The sequence below is a fragment of the Apaloderma vittatum genome, unplaced genomic scaffold (genome assembly GCF_000703405.1).
Source record: "Apaloderma vittatum isolate BGI_N311 unplaced genomic scaffold, ASM70340v1 scaffold12957, whole genome shotgun sequence".
Classification (NCBI taxonomy): domain Eukaryota; kingdom Metazoa; phylum Chordata; class Aves; order Trogoniformes; family Trogonidae; genus Apaloderma; species Apaloderma vittatum.
Window position 1 is genome coordinate 74,926 of NW_009725771.1, and position 26,137 is coordinate 101,062.

The 26,137-nt window shown below is 41.6% G+C and overlaps 1 protein-coding gene across 2 annotated transcripts in view; it reads right to left on the minus strand.

Moving 5' to 3' along the window:
* The window catches only part of RARB (retinoic acid receptor, beta), a 68,731-nt gene extending 48,178 nt beyond the window's left edge, over positions 1–20,553 (minus strand). The window contains exon 1 of one of the 2 annotated variants that reach the window (XM_009873031.1): positions 20,401–20,553. The gene's annotated coding sequence lies outside the window, so the exon portion shown is untranslated. The remainder of the gene's footprint in view (positions 1–20,400) is intronic. The other variant, XM_009873032.1, reaches the window with a different exon arrangement.
* Positions 20,554–26,137: the final 5,584 nt, after the last annotated feature.

Genomic DNA, 26,137 nt, shown 5'->3' on the forward strand with positions numbered 1-26,137 from the left:
TAAGTGCATGTTTCTCAGTACGTTAGCACCCACTCCCCAATTACTCTTCCTGAAGGTAACACTGGCACATTATTTCCACAAAGATTTGTTATGTCAACAGAAAAATATTTGATCTTTAAATTTTCCTCTAAGAAGAATGCCCAGATAGTAAATATCATTTTGTGTCTTTGCATATAAATCCCAATCAAAGCCAGCATGGGGGGGTGACAGGAGTTCAAGCACCAGCGGGCAAGGAGCACTTGCTGGGCTCGGCTTCTCCGGCCACCTCTGTAAGCCTGATGCTGTGGAGTCACGATTTTGGGTGGCACTGCAAGCAGGGTCATGCCCAGAAACACTTCCTGAATCTGGCACTGGGTTAGAAAACCAGACAGTGTCCCGTCTGTCCCTCTGCAGGGGTTTGCACCTCACCTGCTCTGGTGACCCACAGCTCCGCAGCGAGAGGGAAGCCCACAGGACACAGGGATGGGCAGAGCAGGCGCTTGCTGGCCGGTTAACAGAAAACCACATTTAAACCCTTTCAAGGCTGGGTTCCAGAGAGCACAGCTATTATACACTGGCCTGCTCACTAAAAACAGCAAAGTTAGAAGCAAGCCAAAAGGTTTCTATCTGATCTTACAACCCCAACAGTTTCTTCAAAACCCAAGAAAATATGAATGTGACCTAACCTCAAGAAGTTGTCAGAAACTTCGGAGACAGCAAAGCACCACTGCTTATAAATGAATCAACTTCTAGCACCTACTGGCTCCTGCACAGCAAGCTACTTCTTCCTGTAATACATTCATATCAAAAGAAATCTGTCTGGCTGAATATTTACATGAGCAATTTTTCATGCAAATATTCTAGCGTCCTGTCCAAATTAACACTCTGTGATGGGAGATGAGACACTCCTCTGCCAAAAACAAGCACAAATTATTTTTTCTTTGTAATTCAAAACGCCTTATGAATATATCCTCTCATTGTGTGAGACATAAAGCAATACTGTCATACATAATTGTTTTGACAGCACCTACAAAGTACTTGAATTTAAAGTAGAGGAAGGTACTTAAGGTCTATCAGGAACAGTGACTTGCTCTAATATTCCTTTTATCCATAACTTTTGAAAGGAACATGGATCTTGTGGTTTTATTTTAACAAAGACAAAGCTCTGCAGAAGTTATACTTTTGAATTAATTCCATCCTGAGCTGCTTTTATCAGCATCCCTTACACAGAGCATTTTGGACAAACATTTCAATTTTTAATCTCATCTTTTCCGTGCACCATGCCCCACTCCTCCCAGGCCCACCAATCTTGTTATCTTAATGGATGACAGATAGAGTATCACTCTGACCATGCCACATTAGGCGTCCTCATTTACCGAGTGCAAGGAAAAAATGCTGAGTATAAATTATTCAGAAATCTATTGTATCAGCGTGTGTTCTCTGAGCATCCACCACTGGCAGAGCAGACAGATTATTTTTCACTTTTAATTGTGTTGATATCTTATCTGCCACACGGAAAGGGGAGAGTGATACGTGAAACGATATGTATGTATCAAGCAGCAAATAAACCCAGTTTACTAGATCTACTGCTTAGAACTAAATAATCTATTTAATCAACCTAACTTCAACACAATGCCAAAATACCCCACCTCATTCCACTTGCCATTTATTTTTGTAGTATTTGCCTGTGAATGTGTCAAAATTAGAGAGCTCAGTACAGAACAGCAGTGCCCACAGAGAATATTAATTATTTCAGCAATATTTAGAATGTCATTATGCCACTGGCTAACTCAATACAAAGGAGATCATTAAGGACGAGCCCTCAAGACAATGTTAAGTGCTTAAACTTGTGAATGCTTACAGATTCGTAAGCATGAACTACTACCCTTACATACCTGATAGGGAATCTACACAATTGTCTCTCCTTCACTGTCCAGTTGATTCTGGCAAGTCAGATGATTTATAGCTCAAGTTATGCACATTGCATGAGGAGACGGATCATTTGATCTCAATGACGTCTTAAAAATATTTTGCCAGCATAGGGCCTGCCAAATCTTATTTGCAGATGTAGTGGGCTTACAAGGTGAAAATCTGCACTGCAAGCGAGGGACAGGGTAATCAGCAGAGAAGGGCTATTGCGAGCTCAATCTGTTTGAACAGCCTGCTCGGTTCATCTGGTTCAGCTTTGATTATCCCCAAATACAGGCAGCCAGCTATGACTCCTGCAGATTTAGAGGCCATTCTTGGGTAAATTTGCAAAATAAGCTTCTGAGTGAAGTGGATTGCTACTTTATCGTAAAAGAAACAAAGGAGTAGGAAGGACTTCTCTGTGGTACAGTTTATCAGTCATTTATAAACTCTGACTGACTGAGCTCTGAAGGGAAAGATAAAAACCAGTAACAATCAAAAAGAAAATCCAGCCAGCAACATACCTGAAATCTCTGCCATTAGCATTATTCTCAAATAGTGGCTGTTCAACTATGTACCTTCTTAACAAAACAAATCTGTTTGTGATGTACAGCTTATTTTCAGACTATTTTAATCACCCAAGTTACCCTCTGTCCTTGCTAACCCTCTCAAATGTACTTAGGCAAGGTAAGGACCCCATTCTCTCTCTCTCTGGAGTATCAACACAGACATCTCAATGATGAGATCTGCACAAAACTCCTTTGCTCTGTGCCCAGGAGAATGTCCGGGTAGGTTCATGAACTGAATGTGGTTTGCAGTATGTGTATCACAAAATCCCCCTCCTCAGGAAGTCCTGGTGGGATCGGCGGTCAGGTTAGGGCAGACACACACAATTTTAAGTTGTTCACCAGGAATTTTTGCTCTGAAAGCCCTTGATAAAATGCAATCCCACAACTGGACTTGCACAGAAAGGCTTATAAAAGACCTAAAAGTCCCAGCACACGCTGTTAAGTGATTCCGTACAGTACAAAAGGCACTGTAAAATGGCTGCAGCCACAACATGGGACCCCACAAGTAATGAAAGCTGCCAAAGCAGCTATCTAAAAGGAAGCTAAAATGAGTGTATTCCCAGTTGCACAGCATTTTTCCGGGATGTCTGTGCTGTCTATCATGCTTTGGAAGTCATGGCTTGCAGAATAAACAAATTAATTGTCTGACATTGTGGCTGGAAACCATCGCCGGCACAAAATGGAAGCAGCTACAACAATAAGAAGAGGAAGGCTCGCTGCCAGGAAGCAGGGAAATTGTGCTGATGATGTATGTCAGGGCAGGACTGGCAGATCTATGCAAAAACAAATGAACAAATGCTGTTAAATGTCAATCGCTTGCAGAAAGCACCTAGAGATGCCAGCCACTTGGCAGCAGAGGGGCTGGGAAGTGCTCTGGGTTTGTCCATCGTTGCTGTTATTTCCAGCATAAACTCTCTGCTCGCCATCCACGTTTCATCTTATCCAGACATTTCTTCTGCAGTTGAAGGGCAGCCATAACCTTTAAGAAACCCAAATTTGTTACTGAAATTTGTTATTGTTGTTTTGCTTAGTTCTGTTTGGTTTTTTTTTCCAATTGACAGAACTCAAAACACTTCATAAAAATAAGCAGGTGTTATCTCATGTCTCACATATGGGAATACACACCTGTGGACCTAAAGGCAACGCACTAAGGGGCAAAAAAGGCCTGCTCTCTTTTCATTATTTTTACACAAACGGAAAAATCTGAAAGGTTTCATTTCTCATTCCTTAAAAAGAGAAAATGGCCCAGGCAACATGAAGATGTGGAAGGTCTCACTCCTCCCTAAGCTACCGAAAGCAGGATGCTCACACACAACTGCAAAAAATTCTCCAGCAAACACAGAGCAGGCCATGCTTGATAAATCCTAAGAGTTTCTAAGGTGAAAAAAGCCTCAGAGGACAAAAAAAAAACCCCAACAATTTTGAAGACAGAACCAGAAGGAAATTATTCATAGGGCTACTAATTTCAATTAGCCCTTGGCCACCAGTGAAGCTGAAAATGAACCCCATTCTTCATGGTGCTCCATGCCAATGTATCTTCTGATTACACAAATCTTAATGTTAAAAACAGGCCCCAAAATACCAAAATATTGATTCTTTTTTTTTTCCTCTTTGAAACACTTCTGCTGGCCAGCTGTCAGAAGCAGCCACCAACAAAACATGGAAGATACATTTAACCAGGTGCAAATGTGCAGCAACCAGATTTCACCAGCAAGAGTACCACAGCATCCCTAAGACTGCGCACGGTTTCCTCCACAATTTCGATTTTCACTGAACTCCTGACCTTTTTAGCAAACATGTCAAAGTCTCCAGACAGAACAGTCATCACCTTGAAACAATATGTGAGTGGAAAGAAAGGCTGAGATTTTCTGCTTCCCCACTTCAGTAATCTAAACAGAGAGGAAAGCACTGGTATGCATTTCCATCTGCTTTCTTCAAATTTAAAAAAAAAAAGAAAAAGGAGATAAAATGTATACAATTAAAAAGTTACAGCTAACTTCCTTTCAGTAATGTCTGTAGGATGATTTTTGGCCTGCTACGAAACTCCAGATGGGAAGAGTAATGAATATAATTTAATACGAATAACAGGAGATCAAAGAAACACTTTTCTGAGTTGCAGCACACTGAGTTATTTCACACAGTTTAATGGAGAACTCGGGAATGAATTACTGCATTTTGCTATTTTCTTATATTTTTTGTTTATGCAGATCAATTCCTTTTAACCTGATTTGTGGAGGATCAGACCTATAACCCAATAACACCCTAAAATGTCACTAGGACAGTCGTACAACTGGCTAGCACTTATCCAAAAGGCTCTATGTTGTTAACTGCTGGTCGTCTTTTTCCCCTCTTCCCTTCCAGTGCCTCAGGATTTATATCACCAATTAAGACAATAATGAGTGCCCCAGGTTGACCTCCCAGGAGCAAGAATTAATTAAGCGCAGTATTTCTTCGAAGAGAGTGACACTTTTGCAAACCGTTTGTGTAGCTGCTCTCTTGCATGGAAGCACAGGAGGAGGAAAGACCTTCCAAATCTTTATCCCCTAAATGTATGCCTGATTTTGGTTTACGTTCTTAACTTGGGTCTCTGTTTTTAACCACTGAGTTTGATCGGAGCAGGAGGACCATCTTCCAACAACAATGTCGCAATTTTACTAAATGTACGTAAGATTTTTTTTGCACAGAGCTACAAAGGAAGGACACTAAGCAACAGTTACTCTAACAAAGTAGTAGACCTCTTGGTAAAAACAAACAGAGAATCCCCGCCAAGCTACACCCGTGCAGTGACATGCAGATCCCTGCAGCAGGCAGGACAAGGGAAAGACTCATGTTAGCTGTGCAATTATTATGCTGCAATTACTTGTAGTAGTCTCTCAAATTAGCCTCTCCATTTAGCTGCTGGCAGAGATGCAAACACGTGAAGAGGAAAGGGCAAGCTCAAACATAAACCTACATGGGAGAAAGAAGGTATGTGCATGCTCCAAGGAAATTCCCCACACGGGCAGGCAGGCTTTGCATTCTCCCCTCCTCCCAGCCTTCCCCACAAAGGCTTGCAGAGTTCCTGCATGTATTTGGCACTACACTTACTTATCAGAAGAGGCATGGGGCCCTTCATTAATTGCCAGCCAATATAAAAATCCCTGCATTTCTGCACAATCGGAAACTTACAGAAGTGCTAGTTTCCAACTCAGTATCAGCAACCGAATGTTTACAGATGAGCTGCAATAATAATGCAAACTATGCCACAAATATTTACATATGCCTGCATATATATGGCTCAAGCGCAATTCCCGTTGGTCTAGCGGAGACATTTCCACAGTTTGGAATCAGCCAGCTGTTCCTCGCTCTCGTCCCAACAAACCTGGAGCCCATGCAGAGCCCCAGCCCGAGCCTGGCTGGGTAGGTGGGTGGGTGGGTGCCTGCGGGTGCTGGCCAGCACCCACCTGCCAGGATGTCTGGAGAAGAGCTGGCCGCTTGTTTTCAAGACCCAGCATGTTTCTATTTGCTATGTCCAGCCTAGGAGGAGTTTTAAAATGTGCCTGATCCACAGTAGAGAGGGAGTTTCTGAGGAGGGATGAAGTGATACACGAAAACAATGCAGAAAGCAAACCAAAAATATTCAGAAGAAATAACATGGACATAAACATGCCAAAATAAACCAGATGTCTTGAGCATTATGCTTCCTGGTATGTTTGTCAGGCATTCATCTGAATGACTCACCAACACACGTTCACTATCTCCCCACAGTTTTTTCTTTGCTCTGACAGTTGATCTCTAAACAAATATGTTGTATCAGTTCACTTGAAATTTGCCAGGTAATATCTTGTACTTACTACTTTATGCTATACTTTCATTCAGTGACAAAGAAACTCAGCTAATACAGAACTACCCACCAAAAGTCTTGTAAAACGTAGAGTTTAGTCAAAGTCAGATGCCTGGAGACTAGAAAACAGAGATCAAGTAAACACTCAGAAATATGCAAGTCTGGCTCTCCAGTGTTGGCAGTACTCGAGGAAAATTACCTTTCCACACTGCAGCTGAAACTCATTACTGAAGGTGACAGCAGAGGGATGAGTTGGAGCTGGACCAGCTTAGCAAACCCACCGTTTTTAAGAGTGAGATGGCAGCCATACCCCTATACCCGCTCCCTGCACACAGTCTAAGTACACATCTTCAGAACACTCTCAATAACAGAGAAAAGCAGGCTGAGGAAGGTGGATGAAATGCAGTCAGTGCCAGTGCAAGAGATTAGCAACTGCATAAACAGAGCCAGAGGAATCAACTGACTAGTTCCTCCACGCAATAAGGACTCTTAAGGTAGCACTAATTGGAGATAAGTATCTTGTCACAAATACTGACCCAAATCATACTAAGATGCTGAAAAAATCATCACAGCTTAGAGGACAAATGCCGCGCTGCCTCCACCTTGCCTGCTCTTGAGCATCACTGCACATTCAGCCAAGCCATAGGGAAGCAAGGGAGAGTCTGGAACTGGGCAACTTTGACATCGAGAAAACATGACCTTTCAGTGATGAGTGAATGAACTGGGGCTGATTAACAGAGGAAAATCTTACCAAGACGTTTTCCTGTTTTCTCCCTCCCCTGCCAGACTTTAATCAATGGCCAGATTCAAGCACAGAGCTCAAACAATCACAAGACGATCATTCTTTCAGTTTACGAAAATCACATGGGCTTGGGCTAAGATCAAAAGGTCTTTTTAGCTAGCTCATCCATGTTGCTCCTGGGTGCTGTGCTTGCATCTCTCCTGTTCATCTAACACTCCCTTTCTTCTTTCCGTACAAAAAAATACATAGTTTCCACTTTCATTTCTGTACACATAGAAATTGCTCTGCATCAATGGATAAATGTGGTCTGGGTAAGACTATTTGCAGCCACATCTGTGCAATGCCTTGATGCCCTCAGAAAAAGAAAAATAAATTAAAAAAAGTGGTAGTGCTCATTCATTAAATAAATGATGGGCTGTGGATCCTTCTCTGAAGTGCTCCACTTAAATCGTCCTAAATCTGGAGCGCTGCCACTCTTTCGGATGAGCAGAAAGCCCATGAGGATCACAGTGCGTTCTGAAGTGAGGACCTAATAATTTGCACATATATCTGTCACAGGTGCACAAGGCTCCAAAGCAAGCCAAGCACTCTGGAGATGAGGAAGACCTCTCCCCTGTTGGGAAGATTCATCTGGAGAGCAGCCAGCCGGGACACTCGCGGGAGGAGTGAACAGTAGCCCATCGGAGCGGCTGCACCACGGCTATAAATCTCTGCTTTCCCTGGTAAGCTCCTGGGAGGAGGGAGAGGGAATGTACACAGCTGACAGTAATGGGTCCCATTAAATTGTCACTTTTAAAGAGACTCTGAAACAGGAACAAACTTGCTCCCTAAGCATTTGATCGGTCTCCCTGCTTCCAGGCGACAGCAGAGCCTGCTCAGGCGCTGCGGCTGGGGGCTGCTGGCTCTCTCCTCTGGTGCGGGAAGGGTCCCCAGCAGTCGCCGAGGTTCACTATAGCTGGAGCGAAATTGCTGGCTGCCTTTACAGCCAACTAAATCCACATTTTTTTGCCACTACTTGCGACAGCCATCTCACTTTGTAATTTATGCATCTGTTATTCCAGACAGGGGATCCAAAAACAGTATACCTTTTCCCCTTCAAATGTAGGTATTATGATTCAGTTTTTATTGCATAGCAACTTTTCCTGCTCAAATACATTAAATGAGAAATTTTAAGTGTGGCCATGTGAAATCATATGGGATTTCATACACAGAAATGTCTTTCTGCTTCTCAGCTCTCTCCTGAACTGAGCTGTGGAAACTGTGGGGACTCCTGCATATTACCAAAGGGAAGAATGATTGATGAGTAGGGACTCTGAATATCTGGCAGACCAGCTGCAGCAGTATGCCAGTTAAACAGTTACTGTACCGATATACCAAAACTGCCAATTACAGAACTGGATGCACGGCTTCTTTAATGCCAAAATGTTTTTACAAGTGGAGTACTGAGCTACACAGATGTCACACCTAGAGGTGTCTCCTGTATATGTGAAGTTCCTCTGAAATAATCAGAATAATATAAAATAGAAAGAAGGACACAATATGTATGTCCTTTACAGAGAACTCAAGAAACAACACATCCATACGTAAAGACCATAACAAAATCCAGATGCAAAGAGGCAAAGATATACACATGGGTATAATCTTTGGCAGTTACTGATTTTTGGAATGGCTACTCAAAAATGGAAGTGTTTTTTTCAGTAAGGCATTTGTTTTGTTTTGCAGGGGGAAGAAAAAGAAGAATGTATATGATACACAAATTGAAGAATGAATCTGTAAAGCTAACTGTACTGGAAATACAGAATCTTGGAAAATTACATCCAACTGTCCTTCCTGCTATAGCACAAGACTGAAATTTCAGGAAGAGCCACTCTGCAAAGCCGAACACCTCTGGGATCCATGCTGCAAACTTAACTGCACTCCACTTCTAGATGAAACTAAAGAAAACACCCCTTTAGGAAATTTCGTCCAAGGAACACTTCATTCAGTATTAGTTTCCCTTAGCAGTTCAGCCAGTAAGCGTAGAGAGCAATGGAGGGTCCCTTTCCAAGGGCAATCAAAGTATTTCTGTTAAATGGGAAGCCGACTGCTTACAACTTGGGTGATGGTTTACAATAACCAGAAAACAGAGGTAGGTGTATCTTTCAAAATAAGTAGCAAAACAAGACCATCTGGCTCTCTACTTAACATGTAAGTGAACAGAATTAGATAACGGATAATTCCATTTAATACACTTACAAAACTCCTTAATTTTTAATTTACTTCTCTAAGATGTGCCAGTCATAAAATCTTTAAGGCACTTAAGAAAAACGCAAGCTGCAATTTAAAATAGATGCCTAAAGCAAGCAGAACAGTGATCCCAACCATCTCACCAAAGTCAACACTTGGCCAGAATCACACTCGGCAAACTACTCTCCTCCTTTCTCCCAGGGAGAACAGTGCACATTCTTGTGGGGTCGAGCAAGCTATTCTAAATCTAAATTCAACAGACCAGTTGCTTGTATATCCTCCTCTATCAATGTCTCATTAACCAGTTTCTTTTTAAAAAGTTTCACACTTAGAAAATGAAAGCTAGTTCATTGTAATTTTACACATCTGTAGTTGCTGTTCAATAAGCATAAATAAATATGGTATCATATAAAAAAGGCTATTACTGTTAACAGAAGTATCTCAAGAGTACTTAATTCAGAGATGTTAGCTCAGATGGACTTGATAATCTTAAAGTCTTTTTCAATATAAGCGATTCTTTGATTCCATGTCCATATTTCCTTATCTACTGAATTGCCTCTGCAAACAATACTTTTAAAGTTCATAATATAAAATGTTGTATTAAAGATGGTGGAAAGCTGCATTTTTTTCCTACACTGTAACAACTTTCTGGGTCTGCACAGGACAACCTGTTCTCCACCTCTATAATTAAAGGCCACATGTGGTCCTTAAACTAGTGGAGAGCCATGAAATAGATTGACAAGATGAGAACGAAAGATTTTTCTCACTCTCTAGCGAAGAAAACTGGGAAAGTAAAATCCTTTAGAACCTACTTACAGGAAAATAGAAACACACTCCATGTCCATTATATGCAAAACAAGAGACTTCTCAACAGGCAAGCGTACCAGCCCGCATCGCAGCCTGTCTGCTTCTAGCATCTCAGGTGGGTACGCCACAACATGATTTGCGTAGACAGTGCTCTTACACGTACATATAATTTACTTAGTTCTGTTGAAGCTGTTGCAAACCACGTGCACATTACCAATCTGGTGTGAACTTCAGCTCTCTCAGCCATCTGTTAATAAGCCACAACAGCTATGGGCAGGTGAAAGTTGGACAGAAACGTGACAAACACTTCTACAAGGTCTCTTCAGTACCTACCTTGGTGCAAGAAACCATGATTCAACTCCAATAACAATAGGTACATACATATGTAAATCTGAAGTTTCTTCTTTTTACAGTGTGTATTCTCAGGTATAGGAAGGAATAGACACTGCCACAAGAGTAAGACTCAACAATTTGAGTTTAATAAAAGTAATGAAAAAACTGTAGCTGTTATGGACCAGTTATCGGCCAAAGACGCTGGAAAGATATGCAAGGTGAGCAGGCATGAAGGCTACATCTACATTAGGAAATGCTCTTGGGAACTGTCAGGGGCACTATGGCTGGCTGGTGTATGATGGGAAAGTCCACATCCACCTTACTTAACTCCTTCAGCATTGGAAACGGGATGGCTGCATCCAAATCCTTCATGGGAGACGGCCGCAGGCAGAGCAGTGCCAGTTGTACAGCCGGAAACCTTCCAGGTATACAGGATGGCAAAGCAGTGCCCCAAAACATGGCAGGTCACCAGTGCACCTTAGCTTAAGAGCCTGATGCTGCTGTTCCTTCTTGAGAAAGCCTTCCCTGACAGCATCGGGAATTTTGCACGAGAAGGAAGTGCCAAGGTTCAAGCCAAACAGAGGGAGGCAACTAGGAAAGCTGGCCTCCTTGGAATTAAACCTTGCAAGGGAGGTCACGGTCAACAGAAAGGGCTGCCTCAAATACATTGCTGACAAAACTAACACCAGAGGCAATGCAGGCCCACTGCTGAATGAGGTGGGTGACCTGGTGACAGAGGATACAGAGAAGACAGAGTTGCTGAATGCCTTCTCTGCCTCTATCTGTACTGCTGGAGACTGTCCTCAGGGGCCCCAGACCTCTGAGGGCCCAGAGGAAGTCAGGATAAAGGAGGAATTTGCCTTGGTTGATGAGGACTGGGTTAGGGAGCAATCTGAACATCCATAAATCCCTGGGCCCTGATGGGATGCACCCATAGGTGCCGAGGATGCTGAGGGAAGTCATTGCTATGCCACGCCCCATCATCTTTGATAAGTTGTGGGCAACAGGAGAGGTGCCTGAGGACTAGAGGAAAGCGAAAGTCACTTGAGTCTTCAAAAAGGGCAAGAAGGAGGACCCAGGTAACTACAGGCCAGTCAGCCTCACCTCCATCCCTGGAAAGGTGATGGAACAACTTCTCCTCAGCACTTTCTCTGGGCCTATCAAGGATAAGAGGGACATTAGGAGCAACATGTTTTTTCCAAGGTAAAGTCATGTTTGACCAACCTGACAGACTTTTATGAAGACACAACCAGGTGGATAGATGATGGCAGTGCAATGGACATGCTTTACCTGGATTTCAGCAAAGCATCTGACACCGTCTCTCACAGCATCCTCACAGCTAAACTGAGGAATTGTGGTCTGGATGACCAGCTAGTGAGGTGGATTGTGAACTGGTTGAAGGAAAGAAGTCAGAGAATTGTGGTCAACAGGACAGAGTCTAGTTGGAGGCCTGTGTCTAGTGGAGTCCCTCAGGGGTTGGTACTGGGACAAGCAGTATTCAATATACTCATCAACGACCTGGATGAGGGAACAGAGTACCCTGTCAGCAGGTTTGCTGATGACACAAAACTGGGAGGAGTGGTTGACACACCAGAAGGCTGTACTGCCATTCAGCGAGACCTAGATAGGCTAGAGAGCTGAGAGGGGAGAAATTTTATTAAATATAACAAGGGCAAGTGTAGAGTCTTGCATCTGGGAAACAAAAACCCCATGTACAAGTACAGGTTGGGGACTGACCTGTAGGAGAGCAGCATAGGGGAAAGGCACCTGGGGGTTCTGGTGGACAGCAGGATGGCCATGAGCCAGCAATGTGCCCTCATGGCCAAGAAGACCAATGGCATCCTGGGGTGTATTAGAAGGAGGGTGGCTAGTAGGTTGAGAGAGGTTCTCCTTCCCCTCTACTCTGCCCTGGTGAGGCCACATCTGGAATATTGTGTCCAGTTCTGGGCCCCTCAGTTTAAGAGAGACAGGGAACTGCTGGAGAGAGTCCAGCGCAGAGCCACAGAGATGATGAAAGGAGAGGAACATCTCCCTCATGAGGAAAGGCTGAAGGAGCTGGGTCTCTTTAGCTTGGGGAAGAAGAGACTGAGGGGTGATGTCAATAATGTTTATAAATACGTAAAAATGTTTATAAATACGTGTCAGGAGGACAGAGCCAGGCTCTTTTCAGTGGCGTCCAATGACAGGGCAAGGGGAAATGGGTACAAGCTGGAGCATAGGAGGGTCCACAAAAACATCAGGAAAAGCTTTTTCACTGTGAGGGTGACAGAGCACTGGCATAGACTGCCCAGGGAGGTTGTGGAGTCTCCTTCTCTGGAGACTTTCAAAACCTGCCTGGACGCATTTCTGTGTGACCTACTCCAGGTGATCCTGCTTTGGCAAGGGGGTTGGAATAGATGATCTTTCAAGGTCCCTTCCAACCCCTGACATTCTGTGATACGTTGTTATTTGACAGTTTATGCAAAATTAGAGAGTAGTTTCCAGTTCTGGTTTCCACAGGACATGAGCCCTTGTGCTCACAAGTAACTGGAGCAGCATGGTTAGAAAGTAATTTGGGCTAATCTGTGCATTTCTATGGCATTACCATCACTGCCAGAAAAAAAAATTACAATAATTAGCAAATTCAACTATAAGCACAGCTTGAGATGAACCCCCCGTCCATGACTGAGGGCAATGGGCAGGATAAGAGGAGTATTAGCTGTGAATGTATGTACCATGACCCCCTAAAGACACTGCTGCTCTTTGTCCATCTCTGCTTCAGAAGCCCAGTGCAGGGGAGCAGCAGAGGTATAATCCACAACCTGCCCAAAGCACTGGAAATCAGATATGAGATTCAAATGCACTACACAGTTTTAACTTTTTTCCTCTGTTACAGTTGGAAATTCACACTTTTTTTCCTTCATGTCATTCACACAATTCAGAAAGAGATTTAAAAATATATAACAAGATAATTTTTTTTTCCTGATCCCATCTACTTCATCATGTTTACTTGCTCTCAGTGTGCTTCCAATAACTGCATGCTTCCCTGTCCTTAAAAATTTAAATAAATTCAGTATCTGGAAGAAGTTTTATCTTCCAAAAAGAGAGAAAAATTAATTAAGAGCTTACTAAAACAGACACGAGCTTTTTGTAGGACATACAGTCTAGATGGTTTTGTTATTTTAAAAAATAAAATTTCGAAGACAGTATTAAAACAATTGTTTCTCCTCTGATAGTCTGAAATGTATAAAAATTCCAGATTTTCAGTACTATATTTAAATCAGTTGCAACCCCTTTAGTGTCTTTTTGCACATGGCACTGCTTTCTGCAAACAAATGGCTTTGAACATGTCTACGCTGCAAAGCGCTTACTGTTAAGATCAGATGGTACTAATAGTATGCAAAAACATTTCTCAAAATTCATTTTTCAACTTCTAAAAACGATCGTTGATTTAGCTGAAACTGGGAGCAATTTTCCACGATTTGAGGAATTTTTCACAGCTGTGCAAGAATGACAGCATGCGTCTCTACTGCTGGCTCTGTCACTTACTAATACAGCTTAAATGGAGACAAATACAGCTTGATCATTCAAGCTGATCTGTATTTTTCTTTGAACCAATAGAAGCTTTTACAATTGCATTGCTGCAAACAATACTACTTCTTTCCCTGATACAAACCGTACTGTGCACGTATTTTCAACTTTACATTCTGTAGGTGATTAAAACATGCCAGGAAAACAAAGCCAGCCAAATATACCAAGTATTAGCTGGTTTTATGAAGTCTGCTCTTATTTTTTAGTGTAACAGAGAATTCTGTGTCTGGATCCTTAATTCCCAGTAAAGGGTCATAAATATATGCTTAAATATAGTTACATTATACCTAGAAGCTAATATGTGCATAAGTGGTGTTATCAAAAAGAATTGCTGCTCAAGATCCTTCTTACAGTCCCCGAACTGCATAAGAAAATGCAAATCTGTCCTCACATGATGTAAGAGGGATTATTACAAGAAAAAGGCATCTGGCCCAAAGGACACTGTTCCTAGATGGAATTTTGCTTTGACAATCCCTAAAATATTTTAGGTAATTCATCAACATTTCTTGCAGACCAAAGCATAATATCCTTGCCACCAAACTTCAAACAAGCAAATAAAACCTGTTCCATTTTGTATATCCATTGTTGACCAATGCTGACCACAGATTCATGGCCCACAACGGGGGATCCCCAACCCTCTCATGTCCAGAGGGACATGACCTTGGGGGACATTATGGAGAATGTGCTTTGGGCACCTGACCCAACGGCTCGTGGGGATGGGCTGCTCTGAAGGGTGATCCAGAGTAGATCTAGTTTAGATGCTCTGAATCAGTCACTGGAGGAGATGCTCCCTCTGCAGAGAGAGCCCAGTCTTCAAAGTTAGGCAACTCACTTTGGGCTCCAAGGACTACCCTCCACTGCATCCATAAGCAAGTAAGATAAAGCTGTAATGAAATGACAGCTTTCCTCCCAAACTAAACTTCCATGTAGATCAGAATATCTGGTCAAAGAAAAATCTGATTCATTTTCTCTCATCATCTTCTTTTCTTCTCCTATGTGTACCTTATCTTTTTTGTGGGAGTCAGTCCTACAGAATTATAGAGCTAAATTTCAAGGTTTATATCAATGCTCGTTTTCCATACTGCTTAAAGTCTTTGCAATAAGATGTCAAACAAACAGACATATTTTCGTAGCTGAAGACCTTTGAAAATATATTAAATTTGGCTTCCCTTTTAATTCAGTGATCCCACGTTAGATGTGATTTTATATGAAAACTCTCATGGAGGAAAAGCTTTTCTTTTATGACAGAAGCCAACCCGGGATCACTTGGTACTGAAGTAGATTTTTCTATATTTTTGTCTGTTAGCATCAACAGGTAGAGAGGCACTTTGATCATTCAGACAAAACTGCTGGACCGTAAACTCATCCTCTTATGTGCTGCACCGTCTTCTCTCCTGAAACTGCTCTAGGCGTCTTTGCTGCCCACTGAATTCAAGCCAGGGATCGAGGCAGGATTGCCATCAGACGAATGCCGTCCTTTAAACACCCAGAACAAGAGACAAGGCTTTCAGAGACAGCTGAGGCTGCCAGAACACCAGCTTCTCCTCCTCACCCACACAATGATGGCATTGTGTGGGGAATCCAGCCCACTACTCTCAGCCTCCCTTTCTGCAAACGTGGCCACAATGACTAGTCAAGTCAGGACCAAAGAGCTGAGCTTTCGGTGACAGCCAGCCCTATAACCACTTGTACCAGCTGGATAAATCCAAATTGCTCATTCTGTATGGAATTTGTTTGCGTGCTATCTAGCAACACCCAGAGACTAGAGGAAGAAAAAAAAAAGTAAAAAAATTTCAGAAGTCTTTAACGGAGGTCACGAAACACACAAGTAGATTCCAAAACCCGCCTCTGAAATGCCACACAGTTTGCAAAATGGAAAAGTTATAAATAAGATTAATATTGTCAGTGTATTGTATTTTGTACATAAAAAATGGACTGCCTCTGAAAATTGCCTTGCACAATACAAGTGCACTCTGAATATCAGTTTGGTTTTGAGATTCTAATACATACACAGGGCTACTGACAGGCTATGAGGCACAAGAGCCTTTGCAGCATAACACCTAGAAATAAACACAAAGCCATGAGGTTTTTTTTAAAACCCACAAAAAAATCCTGACTGCTGAATCTGACTGACGAAATTGAGAAAACACTTGGGATATCAACGTTCTGAGAACTCCCTAAATTTCATATTCAGAAGGTATGGAGTCAGATACTCTATAATCACAAATGAAAATTTCAGCACAAACAGACTAAAAATAGAAAACAAGATAGCTTAAAATTACTTAGACAGCTCCTAAGCTTTAACTGTGGTTCATAAGCTCACAATACGAAATACTCCAGCCCTTAAAGACCTTAAACACCAGTATATCAAAACAAGCCACAGTCGGTCTTTCTAGTGGAGCACAGTATTGAAGATTCTGGAAATGAGTAAGACAGAAGGCTCACTTGAAAAAAGGGCACTTAGAATAACCCCCCAAAAAAGCATTTGGGAAAGAAGGGTTGTAGGTTGTTCCCAGGTACCTGAAAGAACAAGATCTAAGGATGATGGCAAGTGAGAGAAGGGACCAAACTAATCACCATGCGAGAAGACCAATGGCTTGCCAATAAAGGCAGCTGAAAGCTGGAGGAATAAGGACCACCAATTGTGTGAAATTACGTCATCAGGGCATGATGTCTGAAACAAAGGCACGCCATGAGTTGGTGGTGTTACAAAGAGAGGGGATGGGAAGTTCTATCTTCATGAACTCCGTGTCCAAGGCAGCAGTGAAGCAAACAAGAGGACACACCAGGGATAGACATCAGGGGAGAAGTCAGAGATGGGGGTAACTCTGGAAGTCATACATGGGTTGATGACAATTGAGGGAAGATAAAATTTCCTGTGCAGTGGTTCCCAAACGGAGCATTCACAAGGTCGTAATCATCATCCATAGCTCTCAAAGGGCGTCTGGCTGGAAGGGTCTTCATTAAGAATACACTCTTTATGAGCAGAATATTGCCATGACCTCTCTCAGTGGTCTACCATAAAACAGGTCAGCAACTGATGCTTTAAAGACAGAAAACCAAAGAACAGGGAACAGCGTCAGGAAGTGGATAAAGAGACATTTAAGGAGACATTGAATCAACAGTAAAGTAAGAGGAGAATCAAAAGAATCCTGAAAGTCAGGAAGAAGACAGCCTGTTGAATCAACCCAAAACCTGGAGGACAGAAAGCTGTCCCTTTGCAGTAGATGGGGACTGCTAATGATCACTGTGACAGCAGTTTCTCTGGAGCTCAAAGGAGAAAGGCAAAGGAAAAGAAAAAAAAGAGAGAACTAGAAGAAAACCAAGAGAAAGCCAACACAGAAAAACAAAAGGAAAGGGGCCCTAATTTGATAAATACAATATGAGCAGAATTTTCCATTTGCACTTCTCTTGAGAAAGAAGACTGCCAGGAGTTTGAAGGGAAAGGTAAATGAGTCAGAAAGGAAGCCTTGAGAAAAGGACCTCAGAGCAGAGGGAGGTACAATGCAGGAGGAAAAAGGAGTGAATTTAAGATTTAACATCACAGAACAGAGATTGTGGAGCAGGTGAAGAAAGAAAAGGTGGAAACAGGCGGGAAGAAAGAGAAAATGGCAACAAGGTTATAGGAAAAGAGGAAATAAAGGAGAATTAATATTTGATTTATCTGACATTTTAGTCTAGCTTCTTATGGAACGAGCTTTGTGCAAGCCAGCTGTCCGCAAGCAAGGTTGCCTCTCCCCATCCCAAGAGCTTTTGAATGTAATGGTCAGCTTCAGTGAAATTCCAAATCTCAAAGAAAATACAGTTCTTTGAAGTTGCATGGTGATCTGTGTTCAAGTAAAGGAGAAATAAATCTGTGTTTCCTAAGTAGACAAAAGGCAGTAATGTGATTCTTCCTTATTATTGTTCCCTGATTCACCAGAGGACCATCATGAAACTCCAGCTCTGTACTGAGCAGAAGCCTCCAGTGAAACGTGGGCTCTCTAATAAACCCGGGCTAACCAACTGAAAGGCAGAGATTCACAGGAGACAAGGCTTCTGCAGCAGCACCGCTCAATGCTCAGTGTTTTTTGAGACTTGCAAAGCAACTGACTAAAATTTTTGTATGAAGGCTGGGGAAAAAGAGAAGCATAAAGAACTGATATTGTGAACCAAGTGTGAAGGTAGACCTAAGTACAGGCAGGAGCTTCGATGGGTAGAAATAAGTACAAGGTGGTAGTTTGTTTACGGTACAGGACCAAGAAATGACTGTGTGAAAGCAAGCGTAAAGATAAAGAAAAAGAAACCAGATGGTCCAAAAGGGCTCAAGAAAAATAGGTAACATTTTTCAGAGAATGAGTAGAAACTGTCAACGTGGAGGTTTCTGAAGCTGTCTCTGGTGTTGTGGTCACGTACTGCTGCCTGCTATCACCCAGAACATCGCTTCTGTCGATCTGAAAGCTCGGACAGCTTTCCACAGCAAATGTAGTGCCTGACTGTTCATCAGAGAGACCACTGGTTGACTCAGGGGTCTCATCGTGCTCTTCACCAGTTTCTGGCTGATTCAGTCAGTGGAAGAGGTTCATAAAATCCTTGTCCAATCTGCTGAAGAGTTAGCGTCAACTAACCCAAATATTACCAGTCTCAAGCAGCCAAGTTACTTCTTTGGAATCTTGTTATTTCTTATAGACTGACAGGTTTTGTATGCCAGATTTTCTTTTCTTCCCTGCCCCTCCCCTCTTCCTTTCAACAGCACCTATTGCTAAGCGCTGAACTCTTCCATCTTGCAAATTAGCAAATATGTGAACATGATTTTTTTTGTTGTTGAATAACGGCTAATACATTACGAGATGGACTTCCTTATGTACTTAGACAAGTATAGTCTTGCTTTAATTATTTAGGAAAATGCTTTGCAGTATGCCAATAAAAACTCTACAGTATATATTTGCATATTTTTTAAAAATAATGAAGTCTTAGGGACACGTGAACTTTCTGCTAGTCTGCAATTACATCTATGCTTAGAGGGAACGTGTAGGTGAGCAAATGGCCTCACCATTTGTGTGTTAGCATCTGAATATGATGAGATTTCCTATTTAATGAAATTAGCTACAGCAGATTCTTATCATGGATCTTCCTAACAGACACTTAAATTTTGATAGTTTTGTGGTATCTAAAAGAAAAAAATACAGACATGATAGACATGATACCCAAACCTCAACACCAGAAAGAGATTCTAAAACTGAGATGAACTTAAATAGTTACTTTCCCTAAAGTAACAAAATAAGGTTGAAAGCAGACTCTGATTTTATAGTTTGTTGCCTAATGACACAAATCCAGGACTATGACATTTTATATCACTACAGAAGGCCAGTAGCATGGAAGAAGTTGCAAGCTGAAAGTATACAGTACAAATGGCTAACCGTACAGCATCTGAAAAATATTACAGCATTTCACAAAAATAAACTAAGAAAATACTTTGTATTAATGTATGCTAATAACTTTATTTATATGGATATAGCACCTGTCACACTTTTGGCACGGATTAGTATTTTCACTGTACTAAGCGCTACACAACTACTTTAATTTGAAGGATGAAAATCATAGGTCTTTTCTTGAATTATTAAAAAAGAAGATTGCACTAGGGTACCATAACTAAAAAAGTTAACTGTAAGAGCATCTGTCCCATGATATCTTCTCTTTAGCATTCTTCCCACTACCTTCTTCCTTGCACGCACACTGTTCACTGTGAGTACATCTCTAATTATTGTCACATGCACATGGTTTAGTTGACATTGCTTCTCTGATGTGTATTTTGTCTTCAGACATTCTCTGCTTCAGAATGGCGTACCGTATTACTGCATCCTACGGATCGTCAGTTCTTGCTCTGACAATCACAGTGCTGGAAAGCAGCTACCAGATGTGCCAGCACTGTAGTCTGCCAGATTAAATTTTGCGAATACCAATCCTCAAATTCCCAATTTGATTTGAGATTAGTGAGATAGTTAGAGACTATGCCAAAAATTTCTAGATGATCAGATCCTGTTCCCAAATTCCACCCCCTGGATACACAGAAGTAGCAGCACTCAGAAAAAGGCTGAGAGCAGCCAACGGCCGTGTGAGTTCAAAGTGCTTCCACTTTATTCTTTCATTATGTCTGCATCTATGATCATATTTTTCTGTTAGTCAATACTTACTGAAGTCCCTGAAAGACGTACTTTGGCAGAAGTTATGTAGGGTAACAATTCCAGGCATGATGGTCATTTCCTTGGCTCTACTCATGAATCATGATCTTCAGAAGTCCCTTCCAACCCCTACCATTCTGTGATTCTGTGATCAGAATTACTTCCCACAAGAAAGCTACGGGCACCTTTGGAGACAATCAAGTCACACCAAACTGCATTGTTTTGCCCCTCTTTAAAATAAGATGTGGTCCTACGAAAGGAAAGGGAGATGCTGACACTCACCTTGCATCCCTCACAAGCACTGACACCATAGTGATATCCGGATGACTTGTCTTGACAGACAAAACAGGGCTTGTAAACACGAGGGGGTGGAAGTGGTGAAGGAGGGCTCGGAACAAGCTCCTCAGAACTGGTGCTCTGAGTTTCAACTGCTACAAAAGAAAAAAGAAATACAATTGAATGATTCATGAATGACTTTTAACTAACTCATTATTCACTGAATTATAACTACCAGACTGGCCCATACCTTTCTTTATATAATAAACATTCATTTGTCTTTCCTAGGAAAAAATTATTGGGAACTAAAGCAAGGCAAATAATGACAGGATGACACGCCATAGTCTCAAAGTGTATTTTAAAGGCACTGATAGTTTGTCACAACCCAGCTACTCGACACACCACAAAAGCTTCAGCTCACTTCATATATAGGGCTTGAATCTCTTATCAGGTTCCAAAAATGGGCAACTTTGGGCTCACGCTCCGATTTTAGCCTTGGTTTTATCTCTTCCCTTTTTCTACAAAAACTAACACGTCCAATATGCAATTCTGCTACAGCAGGATAGTGGCACGCATCAGGGCATATATAAAGAGACAAATGACTAAGTAAAAAACCTGAAGTGAAAATTACCTACACAAGTCTTTTGTTTTGTTTTGTTTTTTTAAAAAAATAAATCTGCAAAACTAGCACAACTCTGCAACACTTCCTTACCCACCTTAGGATTTCTAGTATCAGGAAACCTCTCTGCGAAAGAGCTACTTACACATGATGACCCCACATCCCTTCATTGCCTTAATATTTCTAGACAGTCATTTGTTTTGAACCTGCTGAAAAGCCAGTTATCCCTTTCACAGAAAGGACATGAAAGCTCTACGATGCAAGATAAGACATGTGAAGTACATCTTTCCAAAACATCTGCATCAGTTTTCTGTGATGTGCTGTCAGCATTCCTCACGTTTATTGTAGATGTGCAATACATTTTCATGTTTCAGCTAGCCGTCTGCTGCTTCTCACATAAATCCCTCTAACTTTTCAGCAGATATATGGAAATGACAGGATCTGTGAACCCAGATCTATCCAGAAATATTAGGAACCATCAGCAGAGTTAAATCTCAAGAGTACTAAGAGCAGGCCCTAAAGAATATTACTCAGTGGAAAAATCTTAGACAAGATTTACTGTGCATGATATTTTTCAGATTACAAAGATGATACATTTGTATTAAACTCATGATTCATTGTCAATTCGTGTTCTGCAGAATTCACAGAGGGCACCATGGAGCACGCTGCAACTTCTGATTACTTGTGAGAGAAGGGCTCCTTTCTGCCATTTTTACTTTGGTTAAGCTACTATCAACTTCAAGGACAAACATTTCCTGAGAAGAAAATAAATGCTAGAGTGAAGTGTTAAAGGCTCTCATTGTAAGCAAAGAAATATCTTTCCAATGGGAACAATTTATTTATATATCTAACAATAAGGAGGCTGTAAAAAACCAGAGAAGTTAAATAATGTGGCTCCATAAATTGTGACATTAAGACAACGTCCAGAGCTGTTCTTTAGCATATTTTCAGCACTAAATACACCAAACCTTGGCAAACTAAAAATGTACAAGTTCCTACTGCACCAAGAAAACTTCAGCAAAGTTTTTTCTTAATGAAAAAAAAAAAGATGAGAATGATCATTTTGTTTAAACAGTAATTTTTGGTATTTAAGAGAGACAGAGAGTGCTCTGTTATTGATCTCTGCACAGCCATCCTGCTTGAATCAATAATCTATTAGTACTTTTAAATTAAAGTTGGATTCATCAAATGCCCTTGAGAGGCCTCAAACATTCCTTGCCTTATTTCATGCTCGTACATGAATTATGGTGGCTTCCAATGAGTCTACGGAACGATAAAATTTTAGCTTTAAAACTCTTAATACCAGCAGACAATGTGTTTCGTATTAGCTCATTCAACTCGCTCAGTCCATCTAAAAGGCAGTTTTTAGGCTCCTCATGGGAAAACAAGGTTGTGTCATTCAATAAAACAACCGCGCTCCTGCAATCCTTCTGTGATTTCAGTTTGTGGAAAGCAGAACAATACCGATATACTTCTGCTTTTTTTCACAATTTCATCCTATACAGGTATTACTATCCAACAGCAGTGTCCCAACCACGAACCATATGTACAAACCAAGGTCTGTCAGGCACTGGGCAAGCACCAGGAACCTGTGATACTCAGAAGAGACTAAGCAACCAGCTCAGTTCATAAATACACAACATAGTCAGAAACTGAAGGTGCTGCCAGAGAATTTTTTTTCTGGACAATTTGAAAAAGCATACGAGAAAGAAAGAGCTATGTAAACCAGAAGACACTCCCTAAAACACCTATATATATATATATATATCATCATGGCTAGGCTTCATGCATGAAGATATGGGAAGGGCTCTACCCACACTTGCTACAAGCGCGCTGATGGCTAAAAAGGCTGATGTGGGATAGACAAGTTCAGTTGCAAAAGGCACAGCGGCAAGTCTCCTTAGGTGGTATTGGTGAGGCACGGTTCTTTCTGCGTTGTCTTTTCTCCTCGAGACTAATTCTACGTGCATTCTCAAAGGAGGCAGCAGCCTTATGGATGGTGTGTATATATATATATCAGCAGGCAGGTTTTATATATAGGTTTTATACCTATAAAGCATTATTTCTGTATCATGTTGGTGGCTGGTGGCTGCATGATAGCAGGACCTACTTTCTTCTATGCACGTCTGCACATGTAAGGTGGAAAAAAGAAAGGATGAGGGGCAGAGAGCTGACATTTCCCGATGAGGCATTTTCAAAGCAGTCTTAAAATTTCAGGAAGAACTCAAGGAAAGAAAGAAAGGAAAAAAAAAAAGGTAACTTCTCTCCATGCCCTGCTGTCTTGTCCTGTAGGATGTGACACTTCAGGGTCCCTTCTCACCTAAGAAAACAGCCTCAGTGCTGTCACCCAACACCTGAACGCAGCTTAAGCACACAAGGGACTCTCAAACAATCGGTCACTTCACAATTCCTAAGATGTCTGAAATACTTCTAAAGGTTAGATAAAGCAGCAGATAAGGTCTTTCAAAGCACAGCGCGCTTTGTGAGAGCTAATTTACTGCCAGCTAAACCGTGTTGACAGACGTAGGAGGTATTTTACTTTGTGACCAACTAGAAGCAGGCAGGCACGATTAAATGCCTTGAGTTTTGCTAGAAACTTAGATTAGTAAGCTTGTACGTTAATGCACACTTTGGACAGTTGAGTCTTAAAAGAATAAGAAGTTGTAAAGCAAATGGCATTTCCTGGATAGCCTCAAGGGAACTGTGAATACTGAGCTCAGGGTCCCTGGTGGGAAGCAGCAATTTCAGCTAATTAGGGTGAATAGCAAAGTGTTGCACTTGGTCAAAACATTCTGTTAACCCTCATTTTTGTTGGCACCAACAAGAGTCTGGATTTTTTGCTTCTTTTTTTTCTTTCCTTTTTTTTTTTGTGAATTCACTGCAGGAGTGCAAGGCACACAGCTCACATACATTAGGCAGAAAGTCAAAGGAAACGCCAAAGTTCAACTAAAGTACAAGTAATTAGAACCAGATTCTCTGCTGCTTGTATGTGTGCATTTGATTGTAGAAGTTATTTATAAGCCTCCAAACATTTGAAAAAATAACTATATACTGTAGATCATTTAATTTTTATGTCTCGTCTGGAAAAAAAGTCTGCTTTTAATCATCTTCCAGGAAAGAGCCAGGAACTGGGAAAGTGGGTCTCAATTGTTTCAATACAAATTTCTCTCTTTCATGTGCCACATAAAACTATACTATAAAATTAAGTCCAAAATATCATTGACTCAGCCCTCTCCATCCAATTTTTTTTTAATAAAAAACTTCTTTGAATTTGTCACGCTTAAATAGTTTGCATTGTTACGAGGGCTGTTGGTTGTTTCTTCTTTTTTTTTTTTTTAAAACGTTGTTTGGAAGACAGACAAGGGGAGAATGGGGAAAAAAAAAAAGAGAGAGAGAAAGAAAACATTATCGTGGAGACTTGCCAGCCTTGACTTAGTAACCTGGCCATGACCCTCCAGCGAGTGTGTGTTTGACCCGGTCACACATGACTCTGGCTGCGTACTGTTGCTGGGTTATAAGTCCCAGATATTTTTACCATATATACAACAGGTGGGGATCACAGACAACAGAATGAGGAAAACAAAGTCTTCCCTTGTGTGAAGGCTCCCATTTTCTCCCTTGCAAAGAAAAAGAACACAAAGCAAAGCGGTCGTGCTACTATTTCACGTATCGGCGCTTGCTGTGCTGGATTCTCCATTTCGCCCGCAGGGTTGATGGCGTGGAGGTGGAGGTGGAGTGGGCTGAGGGCAGGAGGACACAGGAAAAAGGCTCAGGGGAAGCCATGTGCGAATGTTAATCAACGCAGACCAAATTACTGCAATCAAAAAATCTTTCCTCATAGGGCTGGGTATACATCGAGCTTCAGGAGGGAATGCTTTTTAATACGAGTAAACACAACATATCTGCGTTAAAGCACAAGCTGTCACGATAACTCCAGATTGAGATATTATTACCAGGATTTTCAGGAGTATTTTAAAAAGTATGTTTTCCACATTTGAGGGTTTCTTTTTTATTATTTGAGTCTTGCTAGCTGTACATATCTGCCTTAAAGCCATGACGTTAAATAGAAGTTATTCTATTTTAATTCTCGATTACAATTTTTTCAGCATTAATTTCAATCAAGTGTTAGTCATCCCTACAAGACTGTCTATATCTTAAAAAAAATTATTCGGGCTGAAAGCCAAAAAAAAGAACCCTCCGAGTTTTCAGGTTTGCTCTTAGTCTGAAAAGGAGCACTCCACTTTCAGTAGGGTCATGAGAAGATGAAGCTTCACGACCTGATTTCTGCTTGAGGATGCCTAATCCAAAATGATCTTATTCTGTTACTTTAAAATCTAAGAGAGCACCCCGCAGGTTTGCACTACGTGCTGCTCAAGATTCCTACAGTATGATTCAATTAACAGCAAGAAGTAGAGGTTATGGAGCTCAGAAGCCCAATTTGCTTGGACAAACTGCACACGAGGTCGCCTAAAAGGTGCCTCAGACCCGGTCATTTTAAGAGCCGTGCCCAGGGCACAGGCTGCTGCTGCCAAGAACTATCTCAGACAAGGTGCAAGCCCCGATAGGCGCAGCCGAGTTGGCAGAAGTCTCTAAAAGCCCAAGTGCTTTTGCTGTAACGACTCTTGTCAGCGAAAGAGCGATGCGGACAGCTGGCTTCTGTCCCATCACATCTGGGAGGAGAGGGGTCCTGCTGATTGTGAGTACAAGACAAAGTTAAGCATGCTCTCTGCTCTGATATCCTTACCCTAATGAAGTTCCAAGTACAAATTTGGCCATTGCTCCACTGCAGGCAGACATACTATCAAGGCAGTATTTTCTTCCCCCACCCTGTTGTACCTCCTATGTTTAGGCAGCACACTATTTTGGGCAGGGTCTCAGAATATGCTGTACAGTAACCGGCACTGCAGGACTTTCAAGCGCTGCTCCAATGCAAATAATGGTAATGATCACGATCCTGCCAAGTCAAAAGGTATTTGAAAGAACAAACCTTGAAAGGCCTCCATAACTTCAAGTGGAACCATTACTTGCAAAGCAGGTCCTCTAAGCACTTTTATTCTAACTATTTTAGCATTTCAGTGTTAAAATGCAGACTAACTTCAAAGGATTAGTCAAAAAAAAAAAAAG